This window comes from Takifugu rubripes, unplaced genomic scaffold (genome assembly GCF_901000725.2).
Source record: "Takifugu rubripes unplaced genomic scaffold, fTakRub1.2, whole genome shotgun sequence".
NCBI classification, from domain to species: Eukaryota; Metazoa; Chordata; class Actinopteri; order Tetraodontiformes; family Tetraodontidae; genus Takifugu; species Takifugu rubripes.
In genome coordinates, this window is record NW_021821612.1 from 18,717 (window position 1) to 38,503 (window position 19,787).

A 19,787-nucleotide genomic window follows, 5' to 3' on the forward strand; every position below is an offset into this window, starting at 1 on the left:
TCTCTTTGTTTTAAAATGTAAAACACCCTCAGTCAGTTGTGTTAAATGAATATTTTTGTCTTCTTTTTTGGGTTTTTTCAGGAATTAACAGAAATTCAGACAATGTCTGCGACCTCAGTGTGACCTCGTAATCATCTAAGCTCCGCCCAGATTGACTGTGTAGTTTCACACACGTTCCCAGTGACCTCCGCACACACAACTTCCTGTTTATCACCAGAGTAAACTTACATGTAAACATTATTAACCAGTTATACCAAACCAGTTGTTCATCCTCCCAGTTGGCTCCTGTGAATAATGGTTTGGTTCCTGTCAGGTGGGTGGAGCAGGTGAGGGTGGAGCAGCAGGTGAGGGTGGAGCAGCAGGTGAGGGTGGAGCAGGTGAGGGTGGAGCAGCAGGTGAGGGTGGAGCAGCAGGTGAGGGTGGAGCAGCAGGTGAGGGTGGAGCTGCAGGTGAGGGTGGAGCAGGTGAGGGTGGAGCAGCAGGTGAGGGTGGAGCAGGTGAGGGTGGAGCAGCAGGTGAGGGTGGAGCAGCAGGTGAGGGCGGAGCAGCAGGTGAGGGTGAGCAGCTGAGGGTGGAGCTGCAGGTGAGGGTGGAGCAGCAGATGAGGGTGGAGCTGCAGGTGAGGGGCGGAGCAGCAGGTGAGGGTGGAGCAGCAGGTGAGGGTGGAGCAGGTGAGGGTGGAGCTGCAGGTGAGGGTGGAGCAGCAGGTGAGGGTGGAGCTGCAGGTGAGGGTGGAGCAGGTGAGGGTGGAGCTGCAGGTGAGGGTGGAGCAGCAGGTGAGGGTGGAGCTGCAGGTGAGGGTGGAGCTGCAGGTGAGGGCGGAGCTGCAGGTGAGGGCGGAGCAGCAGGTGAGGGTTGGAGCTGCAGGTGAGGGTGGAGCAGCAGTGAGGGTGGAGCTGCAGGTGAGGGTGAGGCAGCAGCAGATGGAGGGTGGAGCTGCAGGTGAGGCGGAGCAGCAGGTGAGGGGGAGCAGGTGAGGGTGGAGCAGGTGAGGGTGGAGCTGCAGGTGAGGGTGGAGCAGGTGAGGTGGTAGCAGCAGGTTGAGGGTGGAGCAGCAGGTGAGGGTGGAGCTGCAGGTGAGGGGTGGAGCAGCAGATGAGGGTGGAGCTGCAGGTGAGGCGGAGCAGCAGGTGAGGGTGGAGCTGCAGGTGAGGGTGAGCAGGTGAGGGTGGAGCAGCAGGTGAGGGTGGAAGCAGGGGTGGGTGGAGCAGCAGGTGAGGGTGGAGCAGCAGGTGAGGGTGGAGCAGCAGATGAGGGTGGAGCTGCAGGTGAGGGGCGGAGCAGCAGGTGAGGGTGGAGCTGCATGGTGAGGGTGGAGCAGGTGAGGGTGGAGCTGCAGGTGAGGGTGGAGCTGCAGGTGAGGGTGGAGCTGCTAGGTGAGGGTGGAGCAGCAGGTTGAGGGCTGGGTGGAGCTTTGCAGGTGAGGGGAGCTGCAGGTTGAGGGTGGAGCAGCAGGTGAGGGTGGAGCTGCAGGTGAGGGTGGAGCAGGGAGGGTGAGCTGCAGGTGAGGGTGGAAGCAGCCAGGTGAGGGTGGAGCAGGTGAGGGTGGAGCTGCAGGTGAGGGTGGAGCTGCAGGTGAGGGTGGAGCGGTGAGGGTGGAGCAGATTAGATCTTCATTGATATGAAGCTGTGTCAGAGCATCAGAGGGCAGCTGTAGTCAGGGTGGAAGGAACTGGGACCAGTCCAGACCTCCGTCAGAAAGCTGAAGAATAATTTGCCTTCCAACAGGACAACAACCTCCAGAAGCTCTCAGGATGACCCATGAAGTTCTGGATGGGTTCAGCAGGAGCCCAAATCTGGATCATCAGTGGGCTGATCTGAAAAAGGCAGCACATCTTGTCTCAGTCTGACAGACTCGGAGAACTTTTGTTTCAGGATGTTGATGTTAATAGACTCCTGATGGGTAATAAAACCAGAAGGTGTTTCTATTCACTGAGACCTTCCCTGGATCTGCCCTGATTCCCACCTGGAAGACCTCAATAAGTCCAAACCTCAACCACTCCTCCCAGCATGGCTCTAAATAGGACGACACTCAATCTGACATCCACACATCAGCTCTCATCATCACAGCTCCTTCAGTTTTGTCTCTGCTCACTTGTCTTCCTTTTCTTCTTCTGTTTTTATTTATCTGGGGCCCTGCAGAGCTGGAGGAGGCCCATAAGAGGTGCCATCCATGCTGGTATGCCTTCGCCCATCGTTTCCTGGTGTGGGAGTGCTGCCCCTGCTGGCTCAAGGTGAAGCAGCTGTGAAGGTCATGGTTGATGGACCCTTCCTAGACCTGGCCATCACCATCTGCATTGTTCTCAACACACTCTTCATGGCCATGGAGCACTACCCCATGACTGAGGAGTTCAACGGCATGCTGAGCATCGGAAACCTGGTAGGATGGATGGATGAGATGGATGGATGGATGGATGGATGGATGGATGATGGATGGATGGATGGATGGATGGATGATGGATGGATGGATGGATGGAGGATGATGGATGTGTGGATGATGGATGGATGGAGATAAAATAATAATCTGGAACGTCCCCTTAAATCATGGCCAAGAACCAACAGGAGAACATCTGGTATGGATGTCTACCAAGGGTCCCTGCAGATCCCAGATCCGTCACGATGTCTTTATGGTCAGATCACTGACCGGATCCGTCCTGACCGGATCCGTCCCAGAGATCTGGTGCTTGTGGTTAGCCGCCGTCTTTAGCGCTTTTGGATTCTGTCAGAGTAGAAGGGGAAAGTCTGCAGGAACCGTGATGAACCTGCCTGAAATCCTGTAAAACAGGCCAGTGGATTCATCTCTACGTGAATGCAGGCAGTGTGTGTGTGTGCGTGCGTGCCGTGTGCGTGTGTGCGTGTGTGCATGCGTGCGTGCGTGTGCGCGTGCGTGCGTGCGTGTGTATCAGAGTTGACAGAAAGGGTCAGGTTGGTTTGGAGCGCCGTGGACTAACCCCCGTGTTTGACCACTACAGCTGCCAGTGATCCGACACGAGCTGAATAGGTTGATGCAATATGGTACTCGCGTTCACCTCAGGTGTGAACGACTAATGGCCCAAATTCACCTTGTTGTTCTCTCTCACACACACACACCACACACCCCACACACCACACACACCCCACACACACACCCCACGTGGTGGTTCTTGACCAGAAGTGTTTAACTTCACCCTCCAGCTCCAGGCAGCCGTCACAGAACTAAACTTGGTTGTGGGTTGGTTCAGTCGGCAATGACGTAGCTGATTCCTGGACTAAGGATGATATCACTGTTGTCCTACGAGTGTGTGTCTGTGTGTGTGTGTGTGTGTGTGGTGTGGTGTGTGTGTGTGGCTGAATGTTGAGTGTGAATCATGATCTTGTGTTCTGTTCAAATGAAGAGTTTTGCTGTGCTGCTTCCAGTCCAAGTCCATAATAAGAGGTTTTAAAGATCAAACATGGACTGATATGTCTGCTTTAAACACACACACACACACACACACACCCACACACACACACACACACACACACACACACGTTGGTCCTATGTCAGACGTAATGTGAAGGCTAAAGGTTCTCCTCTCCCGCGGTTTGTTTTTTAGGGTCGCCCACTTCTGTGGAATGTCAGGATAATTCTTTTCATTTATTATCATTACACCTGTTCAGCTGTCCACGCGGCACCGAAGACTTTTAGTCAGCTGTTACGTAAAGTCTCCTAGAGTTGCTGTCGCCTCCTCTGCAGTTTGATGCACTTCTGCTGCATAAACGCTTCTTTGTTGGCTGGAAAAGCCGCCGAGGTCTCGGAGAGGCTGCGTATCGTCACCACGATCCGATTTCCAGTCTGGAGTTGTAAGTTCTCAGAGGATAAAGCCTCTAATCCCCGCAGATGTTACATAGCATTTAGCCGGCCAGTCTGACGGACAGCTCGGAGCGTGTGCGTTATGTAAGGCCACGCGTGCGCGATCATGTCAGGACAGGACTGTGCTGACGTGATCGATGTCCTCACTCTACTTAAAACATATCAATACTTCCATATGGTCGAAGCTCTAAAGGACACATTTACTGGAGGCTTTTATTGATATGTGTGTGTATGTGTATGAAGTGCACACTCTTCTCAGTGTTCTTGGCTGAATGCTGCGCACACACACACACACACACGCCCACACACGCACACACACACACACACACACCACCACACACACCACCACACCACTGTAGGTTTGTTCACGGACTCCTGCTGAAACACTGAGACTGACCTGTAACTGCTGACGTCTGTCATCGTTGAGCCTTTACGCCATCTATTGGGAGTAATGCACAGATTTGTCTACAGCTTTGAGTACAACTCAGCACTAAACACACCCGTTGCAGATCTCATTGTGCGTTTGGAGATCGCGTCACTTTCACAAACACTCCAGCGGGTCAGGTTTGATAACATCTCGGTGACATGTGAGCCCTCACGTGACGGTTTGTCACAAGCAGCCTGATGTAATGAAGAAGCACCAGGACACACACACACAGACTCACACACACTCACACACACACACACTCACACACACAGACTCACACACACTCACACACACACAGACTCACACACACAGACTCATACACACACTCACAGAGAATCCGTGTCATCCTCTCTCTGCTGATGTTAGTGTTATTAGCCAGTGCTGATGTCAACATCATCTGTCTCACACACACACACACACACACGCACACACACACACGCACACACGCAGTTGCTGCTCAGTGATGTTTTTCATCCCTCTGTTGGTGAATCAGAGACTTTTGCACAAACGCACTCGTCAGAGTCTGAACTTAAAGCTGCGAAGCAGCAGGAAAGTGAAAAGGGCAGCAGCTACAGCGCCGCTGTGGGCCGACCGTAGCCGTGGCGCTGGTGGAGCCACAGAGCACAGGAACATCGAGGATCATCTCTCATTTCGAGGACAGGAGGCTTGTTAAAGATCGTTAATATAAGGAGGTGTGGCAGCATGTCTCTGTGCTGCTGTGATCCGTCCCTGAAGTGCAGACGGTTCCGAGCCGCGATGTTCCGCTGCTGCGAGGCCACAGGCTGTTGCTGATATTTGACAGTCGAACCGTGTACCTTCATTAACGTGGTCACAGCGACACAAACACGCTGGAAACGGCTTTCATATCAAGCCTGTGCATATTTATTATTAAGTTGATCCTTGACCTCTGACCCTGTGGAACCGGAACCTTCAGAGATGTTAGACAGGTGAGATCTCAACTGACCAATCAACTGCTGGGATTCCTTAACTTCTCTTCTCATTTGCGTCTAATCCGTGGGCTGATTGATTTCACATTATCCTCTTCAGAGTTTTCCTCACCCTTTTTGTCCTGAGAGGGCCTCCTTCACTCATACATCACACACTAAACATGTGTGAGAGGACCTCTCCTCATGTTGCTGACAATAGCAGCATGATTGTTGAGGACCTAATCAACGTACTACAGACTTAATGAGCTTAGAAGAGCATCATCTGTGTGTGTGTGTGTGTGTGTGTGTGTGTGTGTGTGTGTGTCCATGGCGTTACACGTTCACGACTGTGCTTCAGCTTCATAGGCGTTTATGGTTGAATACTGCCCCTACAGGCCGCTGGTGTTATTGCAACGGTTTATGTCATGAAACCTCTTCTGAAACTTTTGATGAATATCTAATTCACGCTAGTGTTTAATCGAAAATTCCTTCTTCTCCTGAGGAGATTGGTCTGAATGCTGGTCGTCCAGGGACTGGTTGGGGGTCGCACCTCATCAGCCCGCCCTGACCTTGTCTCACATTGGCCAGTTTTTAATATTCCGATCACTTTATTTTTGGTCCACAGATTGCGGTTCTTACAATAACAGTGTGTGACCGAGTGAGGACCAAAATAATAAATAACAATCAGACTCGGATCGTGTCAGGATAGAGTCACGCTGGAGATGTTACAACAGTGGAGAGAAGCAGCCACTAACTTCCTGCTGGTTGGCTGACCCATTAGCTGTATGATTCAGGTGACCGGGATGGACCGGTCAACACTGCCTCCAGCATCAGTGGCATGAAGCTATGTGCCGTTTTCAGGTGTTCTCAGGGATCTTCACAGCTGAGATGGTGCTGAAGATCATTGCTCTGGATCCGTACTACTACTTCCAGACGGGCTGGAACATCTTCGACAGCATCATCGTCTGCCTCAGCCTCATGGAGCTCGGCCTGTCCAACGTTGAGGGCTCAGCGTGTTGCGTTCCTTCAGACTGGTAATTGTTGAAATCACAACTTGTTTTGTTGTTCTGGAATTCGACTCGTCAGCTCCGTCTTATCATCAGGTTTGGAGGAGATTTCCTCAGAGGAGTAAAAGAACAAGCAGGAGAAACACACAGGACTCTGATTTGTAGTGACAAATGTCACTGTGTGTTAACTCCGTCACCGGTCCTGCTGTGTTTTACAAGCCTGTTTGTCCTCCATCCTCTCCCCCAGCTTCGTGTCTTTAAGCTGGCTCGCTCGTGGCCGACCCTCAACACCTTGATCAAGATCATCGGGAACTCCATGGGCGCCCTGGGGAACCTGACCCTCGTCCTCGCCATCATCGTTTTCATCTTCGCTGTGGTCGGCATGCAGCTGTTTGGTAAAAACTACCAGGTGAGTCTGCCGCCATCCGACCTCATGACGGGTCAACGATCTTCAGGTCGGTCAGCTGTGGTCCTCTTCTCCGCCCAGGACTGCGTGTGTAAGATCTCCAAGGACTGCACTCTTCCTCGCTGGCACATGAAGGACTTTTTCCACTCCTTCCTCATTGTCTTCAGGGTGCTGTGTGGAGAGTGGATTGAGTCCATGTGGGACTGCATGGAGGTTGCTGGACAGCCTCTCTGCATCCTGGTGTTCATGCTGGTCATGGTCATCGGAAACCTGGTGGTGAGTGACTTCAGCCTGTGGGACTGTTAAATGTTATCAGGGCCTGCTCGTGATACCTCCCGGCCCAGGTTCTGCCAATCTGGATGGAGTCTTCTGAAAGGTCAGATGTCAGGCAGTTTGATGCAGAATCAGACAGAAGGCAAGCACGGAGATGAGGCTGACCCGGTTGGACGCCCCGTCAGTCCCGGGGCAGCGGCAGGTCGACAGGGCTGATGGGACGTTCTTTTGGAGGGTTTCTGGTCTCAGATATTCACGTTAGACCACATTCACCCTTTCAGGTCAAACCTACACACACGCCGCTGGATACGGAGGGTTGGTGTGTCGATGTGGTCTACGGTTGGGTTTCCAGGGGGACCTGGTTTTGGTATCAGGGGAAACTTTGGCTCTGAGCAACAATTTGAGCTTAGAGAGAGTTTCCTGCACAATGGTGACCTCAGTGTTAAATTCAACACACACATTGACCTTCTATGTTAGAGGGGACTCTCATTATTTAGCCCTCAAACAGCAGCTTAAAACTTGCGAGGAGCAGCCAGACTGTCCTGACTTCCAAACCCATCCTCAGTCTGCCGGTGAGATGCAGATTCTGGTCATCACTATGTAGCATTTACAAGAAGACAACACCGTGTGTGTGCAAGAGATAAGAGGTAATTCCCCATCACGCTGTCTGCTGCTGAAAGCACGGATGCTTATCACACTGAAACACACACACACACACACACACACACACAGAGTCGTATTCACTCAACACGTTTCTGTGTGGAGGGAGATACAGGCGATGAGAGAAGAAGAAGAGGCCACTGACAGAGAGACAGAGATGTGCAGAGAGAGAGAGCGGGTTGGTTCAAGCTTGTTATTAAATATCCATGACACCATTAAGGTAAAGAGTGTGTGTGTGTGTGTGGGGGGGGGGGGGGGGGGGGGGCTTTGTGTAAGAGAAGATGACAGATAAATTATCCAGAGAAAGGACATCTTTCCACTTCTCTTTATCTTTGGCAAGATGAGCACTCGGCACGTGTGTGTGTGTGTGTGTGTGTGTGTTTTGACAAATGAGTGTGTGAAGACGTGCTGACGCAGCAGCTCACCTGCCATCACACACTCCTGCTGTCCTCCTCTTTATCGTCCTGTTTCTGACCTCTTTGATGGGTCAAAGCCATCACGTCTAAATACCTGCTAAATGCGTGCAGTGAGGAGGAAAAGTGACCTGATCCTCAGCGCCGGGTGGGCGGAGTCAGAGGTGGTCGACCGTCGGGTTTTCATCTTTAGCCATTATTGATATTAGTTTAATTAATCGTACAAATACTAGAACTGATCGGAAGTTAGATCTGATACTGGTTAAAAGTGGATGTATTTGTGATGCTATTTTATTTCACTATCCAACAATATTTATAGTTACAGTATTTCCATTTTATTGTCAGATAGCCCCTAAAGTAAACAGGAAGTGAAGTGGCCGTCACAGGTCTTTTATTGAGCTGACCTCATCTGTCAGTATGTTTGATTGGCTATTGGAAAGGATCAAGGTCATTGGTTGAGCTGTTGGGCCATGTTGCCATGTTAACCCATCAACAAACATTGATCTATTGGAGTTTGGGTTGGACAGCAGCCAATCAGACAGCAGCAAGCTGACAGGTGGAGCACAAACACACCAGCGGCTGATCAATACACACACTGTCTCATGTCCGCATCGACTGCCATCCTGAACAGTCATGAAGATTAAAAGAAGGAGAATATATATGATTTTAAATGTGACATATTCTGACCAAACCGGGAGTCAAAGATAAAAGGACTGATCGACTGTGCAGAAGTTTTCAGACTAAAATTCAAGACACTTTAATCTGACGGAGTTTGTTTATGGGGATCCGTGTCTACCAGTTCAGACACTGGCAGGACATTCCTCACTGTCTCTCTCTCTCTGTCTCCTCTCCCTCTCTTCCCCTTCCTCCCGGTCTCTCTCTCTCTCCCTTCCTCCCTGTCCTCTCTCTGTCTCTCTCCTTCCTCCCTGTCTCTCTCTCTTCCTCCCTGTCTCTCTCTTTCCTCCTGTCTCTTCTCTGTCTCTCTCCCTTCCTCCCTGTCTCTCTCTCTTCCTCCCTGTCTCTCTCTCCTCCCTGTCTCTCTGTCTCTCTCTCTCTCGTCTCTCTCCCTTCCTCACTGTCTCTCTGTCTCTCTCTTCCTCCCTGTCTCTCTCTGTCTCTCTCCCTTCCTCCTGTCTCTCTCTGTATCTCTCCTTCCTCCCTGTCTCTCTCTTCCTCCCTGTCTCTCTCTCTTCCTCCCTGTCTCTCCTCTGTCTCTCTCCCTTCCTCCCTGTCTCTCTCTCTTCCTCCCTGTCTCTCTCTCTTCCTCCCTGTCTCTCTCTCTGTCTCTCTCTCTCTCTCTGTCTCTCTCCCTTCCTCACTGTCTCTCTCTGTCTCTCTCTCTTCCTCCCTGTCTCTCTCTGTCTCTCTCTCTTCCTCCCTGTCTCTCTCTCTGTCTCTCTCCCTTCCTCACTGTCTCTCTCTGTCTCTCTCTCTTCCTCCCTGTCTCTCTCTGTCTCTTTCCCTTCCTCACTGTCTCTCTCTCTCTATCTCTCTCCCTTCCTCACTGTCTCTCTCTGTCTCTCTCCCTTCCTCCCTGTCTCTCTCTGTCTCTCTCTCTTCCTCCCTGTCTCTCTCTGTCTCTCTCCCATTCCTCACTGTTCCTCTCCTCTCTATCTCTCTCCTTCCCTCCCTGTCTTCTCTCTCTGTCTCTCTCCCTTCCTCACTGTCTATCTCTGTCTCTCTCTCTTCCTTCCCTGTCTCTCTCGTCTCTCTCCCTTCCTCACTGTCTCTCTCTCTCGATCTCTCTCCCTTCCCCCTGTCTCCTCTCTCTGTCTCTCTCCCTTCCTCACTGTCTCTCTCGTCTCTCTCTCCCTCCTCCCTGTCTCTCCATCTTCATCTCCAGCTGTGAACCTCTTCCTGGCTCTCCTCCTCAGCAGTTCAGCTCTGACAACCTCTCAGCTCCAGATGAGGATGGAGAGATGAACAACCTGCAGATAGCGATCCACAGGATCACCAGAGGCCTGGCCTGGTGCCGCAAACAGGTACCTGTCTGCCTGCCTGCCTGTCTGCCTGCCTGCCTGCCTGCCTGCCTGCCTGCCTGCCTGCCTGCCTGCCTGCCTGTCTACCTGTCTGCCTGCCTGCCTGTCTGTCTGCCTGCCTGCCTGCCTGCCTGTCTACCTGTCTGCCTGCCTGCCTGTCTGTCTGCCTGCCTGCCTGCCTGCCTGCCTGCCTGCCTGCCTGCCTGCCTGCCTGCCTGTCTACCTGTCTGCCTGCCTGCCTGCCTGCCTGCCTGCCTGCCTGTCTGCCTGCCTGCCTGCCTGCCTGTCTACCTGTCTGCCTGCCTGCCTGCCTGCCTGTCTACCTGTCTGCCTGCCTGCCTGCCTGCCTGCCTGCCTGTCTGTCTCTCTGCCTGCCTGTCTGTCTGTGCATCTCCTGAACTCCGCTTCGTGTCTTCTTGCTGCAGGTGGTGGATTCTTCAATGGGGAACCTGAAGCGCCGCGTCAGAAGCAGAAGGAGGCGAAGGCCATGATGAAGCTGAAGCGGCTGAGCAGCATCCACATGGAGGTCAACGGGGCCGTCATAGGTGCTGAGACTTCAGAGCCTCCAAATGTGGATGAACCGCAATTCAACAAGAGCATTCAAGGACTATGTGGTTGTTCCAGGGCGCCAAATGGAGAAGTACGTCCCCCCGGAGGATGACAGCTACATGACCAACCCAAACCTCACCATCAGTGTCCCCATCGCCCCCGGAGAGTCAGACGGGGAGTTTCCAGAAGATGAGGATGAAGATGGAGAGGAGGAGGAGGAGGAGAGTGAGGCTTCTCAGGAAGAGGAGGAAAGGGAGGAGGTAAAGAAGACACACACACACACACACGTTGACCTAATGTGTGTGTGTGTTGTTAATTGGCTCAGACAGTATAAATAATTGATCACTGACCACAGATCTTCTGGTCTGGATCACGTCACTGTGGATTTTTGAACAGAACCATGAACAGAACCTGTTTTTCCACATCGTGTAAGGGAGCTGTGACCTTGAGACTGACCTTTCACGGACGCCATAAATATTTTCTGATCCCCGCTGTATTTAAATCACGCCTTAGCCGGAGGTCACGTCGACTGCATGCTAAATTAAAAAGCCAAAGAGGTCAGCAAAAACATCCACTGAGCCTGGGATGATTCGGGGATTTATGTTCAGCGTCAGAACAAAAACCGGTTGGTCCTGAAGCGGACTGGAGGTCCGGAGGGGCCGGATTGAGCCGCGTCACACACTTTGGATGAATGTGCCTATAAAAGGAAGATGTAGACTGGGTAGGTGGCAGACAGCTGGTTTCCACCCTCTGGCTGCATGTGTGATGATGAGGACCGACCCAGTTCTGTGTTAGATAACAGGAAGTTAAAGTAATCTGAAGTGTAATCAGTTAGTTTTGGTCTGCAGAGGTAATCTGGCCTTAGACCTGCCTGTAGGCCTCAGAGTGAGCAGATTTACCTGTTTTAGGATAAAAGGGGAAATGAGGTCACAGTTCAGGCCGTCACGTCTCAGCTTTCAGGTCAGCGGTGTGTTTTTCTTCTTCACTGCACTCGATCCTTCGACAGCTCAGCCCTGAATCTGATCCCAGGATCCCTCAGCATTTCTGACATTCCTTCTGTAATCAGGAACAACCCTCACCTGCACAGGTGATCAGTCTGCCTACAGGTCACACACACACACACACACACACACGCGCAGGGGTTTTTCAGTGTGTTTCCCTTTGATTCCCTGTCCCGTCTCCATCTGCCCCGCCTGTGTTGCATTAATGTTTTTAATAGGAGCTGTTCAGCCTCATCTCCACTTTGTTCTAACAGGCCCTCACGTCTTCTTATGTAAGGATTAAACAGCTGACCTGAGCTTTAATGGTGTCATAAATAACAGGATGGGGCTTCACTGTCTCATAAAGCAGAAATCAGCTGTTGGAGGCGGACAGCAGATGAGGGCAAAGGTCAGGCTGGAGTGTTTACAGCAGCAGGCATAAAAGTCGGTGTCATTTAAAGCTTTTCTTCATTTATATATAAATGTGTGTGTGTGTGTGTGTGTGTGTGTGTGTGTGTGGTGTGTGTGACAGATATGTTGTCCTGAAACACGTACAACCTCTCTATGTAGAACGTCTCAGTTTGTTCCTTTTTTGAAACTGTTAAAATGTCATTCGGGTTTCTTCAAATTAGTTATTTACTTCAGGGATTAAAAGTGATGAAAGGAAGTTTAAAAAATTATCATCGGAAGATAGAATGAGCTGATTTTTCAGGATGATCGAGTAGAATTAGTGAGGATTGAATGAGAATCTCTGAGCTGAGGTTTTATTTATTTTTAATTGTATTATTTTATTAAACACATTATGTATATTTTGACCACAGAGGTGAGATCATTTATGAACACCAGTGATTAAAGATAGTTTGGTATTTGACCTTTCATAGAGAGACAGACATTTATGCCCAAATCAAGTACAATAACTTGCTGTAGACGCTGTCGTCTGCATGTAAAGACTGTTGGAATTAGTGAAATAAACGTTAGTCAGTAAAATTAGTAAGTAACTTCTGCTTCACCCTGACTGAGAACACTTACTCGACCTTTGAACCCTGTTTTCACTTATTTCCAGGTCCCCAAAACAGCTTTCGTGACGCCGACTCATCATTTAAATAGCTTTACTGAAAGATGGCAGATTCCCCACTGTCTCACATCAAATAAGTGCAACAAAAAGAGGCAAAATCATTCAGGCCAGACAGATTTAACTCAGCTGGGGGTTCATAATAATCCACAGATGCTGAATATTTGATTACCGAGACAAAAACACGCAAGTCCTCATTAGCGGCAAACGTTCGTTTTCCACTGTGAGTGAACTGTGTACCGTTGCCACGGCAACCTGACGTCCAGTGACAGTGCAGACGTACAGGCTGATGTGTTTCCAGGGTGTCTGATGAAAAGCCTTTTCCTTTAAGGCAGACGGAAGGTTGTGTGCCCATCACTGCCGCGGCGGGTGTGAACAGGAAGCAGCGGAACGTACAGGATGTAGTTTGTGTGACGCACATGGCGCCGTGTCCTGAACGGGCCGATCAAAGAAGCTAAAACCATCCGCTTCCAACCTGGAACAGAATTTCTGGGTTTCAGGTTCCCTGAAAAGCAATCACAGGTTTTTGTCAGCCAGACATTTCCTGTTCTGACTTCACAGCCAGGAATGAGAACAGCTCAGTCTGACATTACAGTCGGACTTTTATTTAAATCATGTTTTAGACGGCGAGCTGCCACGCCACCCGTGTAATAGGGAGAGAATCTGAGGGCTCAGCTCTCATCCTTGTGGAACACCACGGCTAAACACCTGGGTCACAGGTAAACACCTGGGTCACAGCTGCAGGAGGAAAATGTCAGGGAAAGGCTTCAAACTTCTCTGATCCGATGATGCTCATCATCATCATCATCATCATCATCATTTTATTTGATTCTTTTATTTTGTAATATTTAAATAAGCCTGTTTTTATAGAAACTGTCAGCCTGAGGGGTGTGTGTGTGTGTGTGTGTGTGCGTGTGTGTGTGTGTGTGTGCGCGCGCTTTATTATTCATGTTTTGCATCTTTTTATGTGCGTGTCAGAGATTAAATGTGTGTTCAGGTGTATTTGACTTGTGTATGTCTGAACAATTTCTGAGTTAGCTGTTGACTCAGGTAGTTGGTTCACACACACCACACACACACACACACACACACACACACACACACACCTGCTGTGCCTTTGTCCAGGCTTTGAATAACCCTGCCAAATTTCCTTCCTCAGCCTTCAGCATAAATCCTGCCCCCCCCTCTCTCCTTCGTCCCTTTTGTACGTTTAAACCTCCCATGATGCCTTGCAAACGGGGATTTTTGAAGTCATCTTGGGGAAAACTCTTGGACTCTGGGACTCTGTTTCACATGATCACACTGATGTCACATGATCAGATTCGTATCTGGTCAGAGCACCTGCCAGCTTGGTGATGGTCCACATTTTCGTATGAGCATTTTTTAACGAAGGTCTATTTCCGTTAAAGTCTTGGCGGTTCTGTCCGGTGGTACAGAAGAGAAATCATCAAGTTTAACATTAAAGCCGCTCAGAAAAAACAGCATTTTAGTGGTTGTGACTGGTCATTTTCCTGTTTTAAACCAGCAGAAAGATGAAGTCAGCCTGTCAGAAGGCAGCACAGTGGACCTGAGGAAGCCCGGAGAGGAGAAGAAGACGAGTACTCGGAGATGGCGGAAGAGGCCATGGACCCTGAAAAACTGTTTTCCAGACGGTAAAAAACAACACGTGGCCAAAATGTCGTCATTTACACGCTGACGTGTCAGATGCAATAGTAAAGAAGTTATTCTCTAAGGGAGCAACTTTGTCCCCTGCTCTGTTATCATAATTATTCCAGTAGCTCGATTATTATATAACCCCCCCACCCCCCACCCCTGCCCCAGTCCCTTCATAATTAGATGAATGATCCAGAACAAGCTCAGCCAGGTGAGGAACCAACTCTACATTTCTTTCTGACTCAGCCACTTTCCGTCTGGAATGCCTGGGATTTGTCTCAGACCCAGTTCAGCACCACGGAGGAACCGTTTAGCCGACGGAAGCAAACGAATTCTCCCCGGACAGCTGAGCTGCGCTTGTGTTGTTTGGTGGCCATGAAACTGCAAGCGTCGCCATTTATTTCCTTCAGTATGCAGACGACAAGCAGGCATCATTTATCCATTCCTTCACGCAGTGGTGCTTTTTTTTTTTTAGCTTCACTTAGCAATCAGCCAACCGTTACTCCGCCCCCTTCAGCTCAGGCCCCTCCCCCCTTCACCTTCAAAGGCAACATTTGTGCTAAATTTAGACTCACATTCCTTCCAAATTACCTGTAAGTGCTTGTTCCTCGGGGTCAGGGTTATTTTCTGAAAAAGTGCCTTTAAAAGTCCGTTTTTGGTTCATGTTTTTTATGTTGAGACGTTTGTTTTATCGGAGGGCTTTTTTTACATTTGGCGTCTGTCCGGGCCAGATCTCATCTTCTTAACCGTTTTATCCTTTTGGGCTCACGGGAGGGTCCACGATGGGTGAAGGCAGGTCCTCCCCAGGGAGAGTCGCCGGTTCATGGGTGGGTTCGGTGCCTTGCTCAAGGGCACCTGGGCAGTGCTCTGAAGGTGTTCTGGTACCTTCCCTTGGTACCATGTTTTATCTGCACTGGGGCTGGAACCGAGAACCATCCGCACCTCAGCCCAGTTCCCAACATGCTGAGCTCACCCCCCCCCCCCTTCACGACCTTTGACCCTTTATGTCTTATACTGTACATGCTGATTTTCCATAAAAGAGGTTTTCGGACCCAGCTGTGACGTCCCTCAGAAGAGCTTTGGTGGGTGAGCAGGCGTTCTGTTGGTAGCTGTTTATCAAAACCACCCCCACCACCACCCACCTGCCCCAGTACCTTCATCAGTAGATTTATGATCAGGTGAACAGCAAGCACCTTCCTCCTTCCTGACTCAGCAAAAAGGATTGTCTTCCAAGGAACGAAGCAAGTTTGCTTCTGCCGTTGGTGGAAGTCAAGAAAACGGTACTAAATCAGCAAGATGATGGCGTTCCTGAACGCAGCTTTGAACAGGGCGCAGGATGACGAGTCCGGGCCAGAGCTCGGTGCGTCTGTAGGGGTGCTGGTTGGCGGCGTTGCTGGGCCATTGCTGGCATGTATGGCTGATGGGTTATGGCCAATATTTTGGGTTATCATTGAAGGAATTTTATGGTTTTGCTCTTTTCCAGTGTTTTTTTTCCCATTTTTTCAAGATGGACAGAGCTCCAAACGGCGCATGCAGGTTTAGCACAGACGCTAGCTGTCGTTAGCCTTTCACCGTGACGAGTTCCGCCCCAGATTCCATCCACAGGACCGTCTCCCGTGTGAGGCGCTGTGGATTGAAGGGCTTGCCAAGCGACAGATGTTGTATTGGCTTTGATTCATTTAGAAGATTGATGGATCCTTCACGAGCGTCCTCGGTGCGCTGCCTCTTCCTCCTGACTCAAGCAGCGCCTCACAGCAGTCAGACATTTGTCACTGTGGGATCATCTGCTTAAACACAGACTAAACATTCCTGAACGGTGATCCCAAGTCTCCGTGATCCAACGAGTTCCGACAGCAACACGGAAACTTCGGCAGAATGAGACGGGATGAGGAGGACCGACATAAACGACGCCAGCGTTGCCTGAACGACGACGGTGCAGGAAGCTGATGGATCCTTCACTCCGGGCTCTCCATTAGAGCAGAGATTTGCAGACTGAATCAGATTTTCAGCCTCCCGCGGTGCTGCTTGCCGCTGCCTGGTTTCCCCTCCTGACTAAGCTCGGTCCCCCCCTCACTCTGCGACCAGAACCACCAGCGTTGCTGACCCAGCACAGCCGGTTCCTGCTCTGCCAGCTGCTGCCGAAGTAGGCCAGAAATCCCACTAACATCAGCAGGCAGATTGCCAGCTGTGCATTTGTGTGTGTGTGTGTCTGCGTGTGGTGTGTGTATTGGTGTGTGTGTTGTGTGTGTGTGTGTGTGTGTGTTGAGTTTGCCGTCCGCTGCTGCTAATGTCGTCCCTTCATGTGTATGTTGTTTAGCCAGAACATTTTAAAACCAGTTGACAGTTGAATTGGGTAAGGTTCTGGCTGAGGAGTGCACATGTGTGGGTGTGTGTGCGTGTACGCACGCGTTTGTGTGCGTGTGTGTGTGTTCATTCCTTCACGCTGGGATTACAAAGTACCAACAGCAGCATGTTTTCCTCGCTGCGGCCTCTGGCTGTCAGGAAGACGGAGTGTGTGTTCGGACCTGAATGGCGCCGCTTCCTCTCCACTAATTATTCACCACACCAGAAAAAGGTCGGTTTTAATGGGAAAACCTGGGTGACGAGTGTTAACGAGTCCGAGTAGAGCGCGCAAGAACGTCCCCCGAACGGATGAAGGTCGGTAGTTTTGGTTCACCTGATACATCAAACCAACAATCAGAGTCGCAGGACACACGGCGTGCTCAGGCGCCGCCCCAGGCCTCAGCTCACCTGGACGTTCTGGGCCCGTTTGTTACCTGTCTGTCATCTTTACTGGATTTCTTTTTTTTTTTTTTTTTAATGAAAAGGTCAGAATTTGATTTCAGATTCAAAGAAATGTGACATTTGCGGAGGACAGATTCAGTTATTGATGTTTTACTCATCATTTTCTCTTATCAGTCTCTCTCACACTCACTCACACACACACACACAAACACACCACACACAACACCACACATTGATGACCTCAGTCTTGTGTCATGCAGCTTCAATAAATTAACCAATGAGGTGGCATGTAAACAAACCAATGAGGCAGCTAATATAGCTCCTGCTGTCAGTGCAGGATCTGTGTGTGTGTGTGTGTGTGTGTGTGTGTGTTGCGTGTGTGTGTTGTGTGTGTGTGTGTGTGAGAACAGGCTGCAGCTCAAGCATCTCTGGCTCTGAAAGGTCTCTGGTTTGGGGCAGACGTTCCCTTTAGCCAGGCCGCCACCACTGATGCTCCAGAAGTTGGACTTGTTTGTTTATTACAGATAATCCTTTTTTTTTTTATTATTCCCTGGACATTGAGAAAAATCAAAGAAAATATGGATTTAAAAATACATATGAAATAAATAAATGACATGAAATGTCAGCGGGATTTGTTAAAATAAAACCAAATTATATAAGCAGCTCCTGTAAATGTTAAAATAAATGTGAATATTTTGTGTTTATAACACTTTATTCAGCAGCTTTTCTGTCTTGAATTCACAGTGCTTTAGCGCCACCTACAGGCAAATAGATGAAGTTTACTGAGGAGGCCCTCGGTCACAGCGGAGGGGTTTCTGAAAACACACACACACACACACACACACAACACACACAAATGCCCAGTTTGGGTGATTGAGTGTCAGATTACCACTTGCTTGTTTGGCCTGTTTTCATTGGATTACTCCACCAGTATATCAGGAAAAGCTATTAGTAACCATGGCAACAGAACGCCGAGATAATCAGAGGTCTAATTACAGAAGCAGGCAAATGCTGCAATCAAACCATAAACTGCCGCTTTTAGTCTCCTAACGGGGACAGAGAGTTACCAATCACTTATCAAAACCCCGCGCGTGTGTGTGGTGCGTGTGTGTGTGTGTTAACGTATGATAACACACTGTCAAAGTGCATACATTTCACACTTCACACTGCGGTTGCACCAGAAATCCAAATGAGGGCAACAGTTGTTTTTAAAAATGTTTTATTTCTTACCTAACTTTTTTTTAGTTTTTTTTAAAAAAAAAACTTTCAAATGGCATTAAAAGTGTTTATTTTTAATCACGTGCACATCGGGATTGAGTTGGAGGCTTTCAGGCTAAACTGGCAGTAGCTGTGCAGCAGCAATAGTGTCTGTTGTGTTGCAATTTTGGTCTCATTTGTTGTAAAATATGCAACAACCTCCACATTAAAAGGACATTTAGCCACATGTCAGCTGCTTCCTGTCCGCACCAGGGGTCAACACGCCGTCCCAAAGGAAGCGGATCAGCTCGTTTATAGTGACGTTTGTACCGCGTGGAGGAAATGTGACGCGAGCCGCCATCCTCGGCCAGCGGGCACGTCAGCATCACTCGCCCGGCCGGCCGGCCGTCCCCCGGGTTCGCCGCCCTGATCGCGAGCGGACGTCAGATTGTGGTTCATCACCGCTGTCGCCCTCGTGGACTCGCTGATTGAATTTAAAAATGTTAGTGACAAGTTCCCAGCGCCACAGGGAGGCGGATGGAATCCGCCCCCCTGTTCTGCAACATGTGACACGTGACCCACGCCGGACACGTGTGTGTGTGCGTGTGTTTGTGTGTGTTCACACATGCGGCGGAGGGTTACCACATCCAAAAAGCTGGAGCGGCCATCTTGTCTTTGTGTCAACAACCCTCAGAGGATTCCAGCAGCACATCTGGATATAAGAGGCTGAACTGCCGATGTGAACTGGCGCGGCTGCTCCAGATATCAGCCGCCTCCTCCTCTGGAGCCGTTTGGAAGCAGCCGTTGGTCAAAGGAACAACTGGCGCTCGCTTCCATTGGTGCTGCTCGTAGCCCCTAATGTAGAGTGGCAAAGGGGTCATGTGACTTCTCCCAGCCAATCAGAGAAGAGCAGGTCACAGCAATGAATACCAGAGCCAACACAAGTCCCTAGAAATAATAAAGACGTTTTAACCATTCTTTAAAGACAACGGATGCTCCAGATTTTTATTTGATTGATTATCTATAAAGGTTTGTGACCTCAGTTATAAATCGGTACATTTGGATGAGGTTTCCTTGACCTAAAGATGGGAAATGTTTGTTAAAATAAAAGCCTGCTGACATGAGTTATGCAAGAGAACACACACACACACACACACACACACACACACACACACACACACACAGCATTTAAAGGCTCCTTATGCTCTGGGTCATGGAAACATGAGAACAAAGCGGCCCTGGCGTGATCCAGTGTGTGGTTTGTGGTTGGGATGCCAGTGTGCCCTGGAGCAAAGCGAGACTAAAGCTGAATCCAGGAGACGTCACTTCTTTATCTTCATGTCTGTGTAAATTCTCAGTCATCCAGGTCATTGTATCCAAGGTAGTTTTCTCTGTCAACTGGACTGGGTTTCTTCTCTTGAAGACGTTTCGCCTTCTATCCAGAAGGCTTCTTCAGTTCTGAAATCGCTGGTGAGAGAGCTTGAGAATATATAGCCCCTGGACCATTTGCATGCTAATGATCTGGGTGGTCACCTGAGAGTCGTTAGCAGGGTCGTTGGTCGGGTCGTTGACCTAGTTTCTGTTGAGATGTCTCCCCTTTGTCTGCTGGGTCACATGGTGATGAGTCACTGGGTCTCTTGGAATGGTGTGAATGTTTGTTTTGCTGTT

The 19,787-nt window shown here is 49.8% G+C and overlaps 1 pseudogene; it reads left to right on the forward strand.

Moving 5' to 3' along the window:
- Positions 1 to 19,787, forward strand: part of LOC115248221 (sodium channel protein type 4 subunit alpha-like) — a 46,768-nt pseudogene that overhangs the window by 17,053 nt on the left and 9,928 nt on the right.